This window comes from Branchiostoma floridae, chromosome 15 (assembly GCF_000003815.2).
Source record: "Branchiostoma floridae strain S238N-H82 chromosome 15, Bfl_VNyyK, whole genome shotgun sequence".
Taxonomy (NCBI): domain Eukaryota; kingdom Metazoa; phylum Chordata; class Leptocardii; order Amphioxiformes; family Branchiostomatidae; genus Branchiostoma; species Branchiostoma floridae.
In genome coordinates this window covers 2,756,173-2,762,130 of record NC_049993.1, presented here as the reverse complement: position 1 = coordinate 2,762,130, position 5,958 = coordinate 2,756,173, and the positions used below count along the sequence as shown (strand labels likewise).

General features: G+C 39.9%; 1 long non-coding RNA gene across 1 annotated transcript in view; it reads left to right on the top strand.

The window, feature by feature from the left end:
- The first annotated feature begins 413 nt into the window (after positions 1–413).
- LOC118432361 overlaps positions 414–5,958 on the top strand; it is a 14,959-nt gene continuing 9,414 nt past the window's right edge. The window contains exon 1 of the long non-coding RNA XR_004833071.1: positions 414–514. This is a non-coding gene — a long non-coding RNA (uncharacterized LOC118432361). The remainder of the gene's footprint in view (positions 515–5,958) is intronic.

Genomic DNA, 5,958 nt, shown 5'->3' with positions numbered 1-5,958 from the left:
ACCTTGTGGACCACAGCATAGCCATTTCAAGCCTACTTGGAGCAGGTCTACGAAGCTCACTCGCCAAATGGGTATGTTCGTTCCTGTCCACTAGAAAGCAGAGAGTGATGTACAAGGGAACGTATTCAGATTGGAGGGAGACGACCTGTGGCCTACCACAAGGAACAGTGTTAGGCCCCTTAATCTTCCTTGCTCTAATCAACAGTGCAAGTGAGGATTCCCGGGTGCACCCCATTCTGTTGTCATTAGCGTTTCTTGTCGTTAAAAATGGGAAATTATTAGGCGATAGTGTCGGGTATAGATTACAATCCAATGTTCCAGATCGTTGTCATTAACGAGAGTTGTCGGTGGTAGACTAAGAAGGAGCTGCCGCATGCCGCGCAATGCGTGATGGGAGTCGAGCAGACCGGCCTTTTCGTAGCGATAGCCCGGTATCCAGCCTGGCGTCCATCCCTGGCGTTATCCGGTCGGCAGTCGAACGGACTTCCCTGGAAAGAAGGTTCTTTGTCCAAAGGTAAAGTATACTACTAGTAAGGCGGTTTTCAGACCATGGCTAAAATGTTCCTTTGTTCTACCGGGACCAGAGTAACCAGACCAGTTATAAGGTATTTGACAAAATTTGTCTTGCATGCTTCAATATTCAGTTTAATTTAGTAGACTTCTTGATGCAGGCCACTCAAAATGCTGAGGAGACCTTTTCAAGTAACAAGTAAGTAAGTTAAGGCACTGAAGTTAGATATTTGCTTGGCTCTTTGGTCCACATATTGAGATATTTTCCCAGTTTATGCATATGGCTAAGTAGTGCTTTAGGGGGTTCCAAGAAAAGATGGGCTAGGCTAGGCAGTGCAGTCTACCTCGGCAGGTACTAGCATTTTTTTTACCTCCCCATTTTATAGGGCTTTTTCAGTCACATAATCCTCCCCCTAGCAACTAAACGGCCACCATATCGCAAGTGAAGTCTGCCATTTTGGTGTACCAGCTGCAGATTCAGCCCTCCTATGTAGTGAGGCCCTACTGCAACTCTCCATAAAAATTGTAAATATTTCCCAAAACAATGCACAATTTACCTTCAAAAAATTTAGTTTCATAATCGCAGTGTTTTGCCTTGTGGTGGGATGTTGGTTCTGCACCGGCAAAGCGCACACAAATTGGGTAACAGTAAGATTTGTTCTGCGATTCTCCAACAAAGCTGGAACAAACAAACAAAGGGAAACACTATTGTGATGACTCAGGGATAATATTTGATTTCTGCAATACAAAGAGCAGATCTAACTGTGTTGTACACATTTCGTATCAAGACAAGGCAGCAAGCGATGGGCTAGTTTCAATGTCCACTGGGTACCCACTTCCGGTGATAGTTAGTGATTAACTCTAGTAGCAGGAAGAGCATATCCCCTAGTTCTCTGATGAATTTCTATGGAACAAAAAGAAGACTACATGATGCTGACTGTGCACTCAAAATGGTCCTGTCTTGACACATGCTAGGTCAGGGATAGATAGGGCTGTTGTGAAAATAATGCTGCTATCTTGCTACCGATAGCAAAGGATGTCCAGAATGATTGTTAGATCCTTGTCAGCTGTTGTTTCTGTCATAGCCTGCATGAAAATTTTCACCGCTCCTCACCTACACTGTATGTACCCCTTGACCTCTGCATGGGTCGTTGGAGCACCATGACTGTTCCGTTGAAAATTCTACGGCATTGAAATTGCACAATGGCCTACAACAAATGTGACTGCGCCATTACCAAAATCAAGCGCCAGTTGAAAACAGTACCCTTTCTATTATGCTTGGTTAATTAGGTGGGTATCAGTACAGGGATTGCAGGGCTCGAAATTCATTTTTGGGATTAGGTGCACTAGTGCACCCAGCTTAAAAAATTGGGTGCACCAAAAAAATTTTGGGTGCACCAGTTGAATTTAAGTAATAACCTAATAATAAAACTTAGTTACAAGCTATCGAATTCTTAAACAAGTACCATGACAGACATTTTTATTATCTTTCTAACACTTAGATTTCAAGAATATGATGTATACAGTACTTTGATATCTTTACATACATGAACCTAAGAAATACAAATGTATTTGGGTGCACAGCTCCAATTTTGGGTGCACCTGGGTGCACATGCACCCAGTATTTCGAGCCCTGGACTGTTACAAAATTCTTGTATCACCGGGCAGGAAAAACTGACAGGAAAGAGATCAGTTATTCGTCTTATTCTGTCTTTTAAGGGAGATAGTTTGCTGAGTTCGCTAATATTAAACAGTCACCCAGCCATGCCAAAGGAGAAAAAAGGAAGTATGATGAAACAAAATTAACTGATGAATGTTGCGCCTTCGTTTTCTATCTGCCTATTAGTTGTTGATAATGAAAATAACTTAAATGTTCTTCCATTGTACAATTTGAACATACACATAAATACAGATGGTAACTTGCAACACAGAGAGATACACATACTAGTACACATGTCTTGCTCTCCAAAATATGATATGGCGCTACTGTACTACTATAGTAGGTCCAGACTTGAACCTGATCCTATGAACTGTGGTGTCATCCTGACCTTGGTGTCATATTGGCATAACAATTACTACTTAGGATGTTTGACCCGGAACCCAGAGGTCCTGGGTTTGAATCCCCTGACATCAGGAGTGACATGCCACTGATATTGTGCCCATTGGAAAGGCACTAGACATTACTTTCCTCACTTCACTTAGGTGGAAACTGGTACCTACATGCAACTGTGGTACATCCCTTTGATCATGATAGGAATCCGATGTTAAAACTTAAATGGTGGCCCAGTGTTTGAAGAGAGCGACACCTCGGTCATGTTAAAGAGTCCACCACACAGAGTAGTACCACTACTACTAGTAATTTATGGCATATACATGTATTTATCTTGTAGGGTCATCTCTTCAGTTTTCGAGAAGCTGATTTCCAAGGGAGCCCTTCAAATTAACAGTAATCATATACTGTATAATACATGACATAAATGAAATACAATACTGCATACTCTGTATCTCTCTTTATTTCTTAAATTCTATCTCCCCCTCCCCCTCTTCACTATTACATTTATCTGTCCTCAAAACTTGCAAGAAATTCTGAACAGTGTGTTTAAATTGTGGAATGGCTCAAACTTAAAATGATAGATCAGCCATGTCAGTGTCAGCAGCAACATTGAAGTTGGGTTCAAAGCAATGTAGCAACTAGCACATCAGTGTGCCACATTAGTCTACTGTACCAGTTTGAAAGTGCAACTCATTGTGGTACACAATAACTGCTTCCATCTTTCTATTTTATATTATTTGGTGTCGCTCAAGTCAATGCAACGCTAGTGTAGGCCACCTCTAGAAACTGAGCTAAGGCCATGTTCATATGTAGATTACATCCTATGGGAACCCATTTTGGCCAAAAAATTGGTCTTCAATATGAAATCTAAGTGGCCAGGAAGGTTAGGCAAATGACCAGATATTGAGTATTGAATATAGAACAATAGAAATTATTTTTGTTATTTGAGTCTAATTTTGGCATCTTCTTTGTCCATGGAATTGATGTTGGCATACTGAAACATTAGCATAGTATATTTAGAATTTTTTTTTTTTTTTGCAATTTACCTCATATTTGCAGCAGCTTTGTACGGTTCACATCATGGTTGAAATTTTTTTTTTAAATGGTGGAAAATTGACTTTTGTATAATACCACAATGTACTAAAGTTGATTGATTCTATGATTGCATGTGGTGAGAAGGAATATTGAAGTAGTGTCAGAACAGTCATAGCTGTAACTTCCTTGTAGGGCAGTGTACCTAGATACCCGTACCTGAACTGTACCGGTAAAATAGTCTAGGTACTGGTCCGGACCTGTTCTGTACCTAAACAAACTACATGCAGTAGTGGGTTGTATTGTTATAAGCTTGCAGTTGAAAATTAAGAATCAAACAATGATGACAGTTCATTACTATAACAGTCAGTTGGCTATTTTTATAACTTACATATAGTTGATCAAACTTTTTAGGCACATGTTCAGATCCGAACCTTTACCTTATAAACCTGTGTACTAGTACCTGTACACAGCTCTACGTCCTTGACATACATGTAGGTCAGGCTTCAAATCCTAGTGTACTTGAATATTGATATCTTGCATTGCAATGAGGTGGGCAGCACCTCCTGTTTAAGAGAGAAGGCCACTTCAGCATAAATTGTTTTTGTATTTATCTCTACTAGTGCACAGAAGACATTGATAGTCACTGTAGCTGCCAGCTATACTGCATGGCCACCTTGGCCCCTCCTATGGTAATATCCAAACTGTGATTAACATTGATCCAAAACATTGATGCATCTAATTTACCATGGTCAATATTGACTGAAGGAAGCATTACATATGCCAGGGCTCAAAATACCTTTTACTGCATACCTGCACTGGTGCAGGTAACATTGAGAATTACCTGCACCAGACAAATTTTGCCTGCACCACTGAATTTAGGAAGTACGGATCTTGCTTCAATGGTTCAGGAACTAATGCTATTTTTTAAATACTTTATATATGGTAACAGTCAATGCAGCCTGATAACAAACCCGGTTTTTTATATATATATACACCTACATCATAGGACATTTATGTATAAAACCCAGTACATGGACCAGAGCAGGTTAGGTGCAGGTAGACACCAGAAATAACTGCATACATTGTAGCTCCAACTTCACCTGCACTAACCTGCATATGCAGGTGGTATTTAGAGCCCTGCATATGCCAAGTGCAGATGAAACAGTACTTTATAATTATAATTATAGACTTATGTTAATTTGGTCAGGCAATGGCTGGAATTGTTAATGTATAGATAGCTGATGTCCCACAGATTGTTGCAGTGTTGTACTCCAAGGTGGGACCTGACATTGTTAAGTAATATTTGCATGGCTTGCTGGTCTGTATACCATCTCAGTACTGAACAGGTAACACGTGTATGGCATGTTGGTCTGTACCAACTAAGTATTGTATCGGTATGATTTGTTTGTCTGTATACCACGTAAATGTAAGTACCGTATATGTAACAATACTAACATATGCATAGCTTCTTGGTCTGGATACCCGGTAAGTAATGTACAGGTAATGCATGCATGGTTTCTTGATCAAGCTGGACACTAGGTAAAGTACCAAACAGGTAAAATTTGCTTTGGTCTAGAGAAGGGTAAGGTATATCCTGGATACCAGACCCAAGCCCGATCTCAAAAAATATCTATGATAGATTTTTTTGAGATCAGGCTGGGGTCTGGTATCCAGGCTAGCTAAGGTAAGATACATGTAATGTATTGTACAGGTTCATTACTTAATTTAGCTATCTGAGAACAAGATAAATGCCCTTCACATCTCCATTGGTGACTGGATGTTACAACTGTTTAATCAGAAGTACATCACTGAGAACACTTCTTTTTTTTTTTGGCGACGCCTCAGGGGCGGAGGCATTTTCTACAGTATTACGATCGCTTTGAAGGAATTTAGAAAATTCCACGAATGCATTCCCTTGGGAATTGATTTTTGGCTAAACCGTAGGGGTGTCGTCCATACAGTGGTCATTGAAGACTATTCTAGCTGTTATTTTTCTTTGTTAAGGCATTCTTTGTTTTCAGGATTAATGATTTAAGGGAACGGTCTTTTTACATAGCCGGGAATGACTACGCTCCTTGCATATCATATGCCGTACACACAGATAATTACGATGTTTTGCATGCTTTATGAATTTGCAATATGTCCCAGCTTTTTGCCGTTATGTCTTCTATAAGCCTGCGCTTTTTACAATATGGAATGAAATGCTGTCAAGTGGTTAATAAATCGTTCGGAGTGATAGAGAGCCTGATTTTTAGTGGTAGGAAAATAAGATGTTTTTAAGAAGACAAGACCAATGTAGCACAACTTTTGCCAACATCTTTTGAGCTTTGCTTTTTACAGTGTGGGATGATATGCTTTCA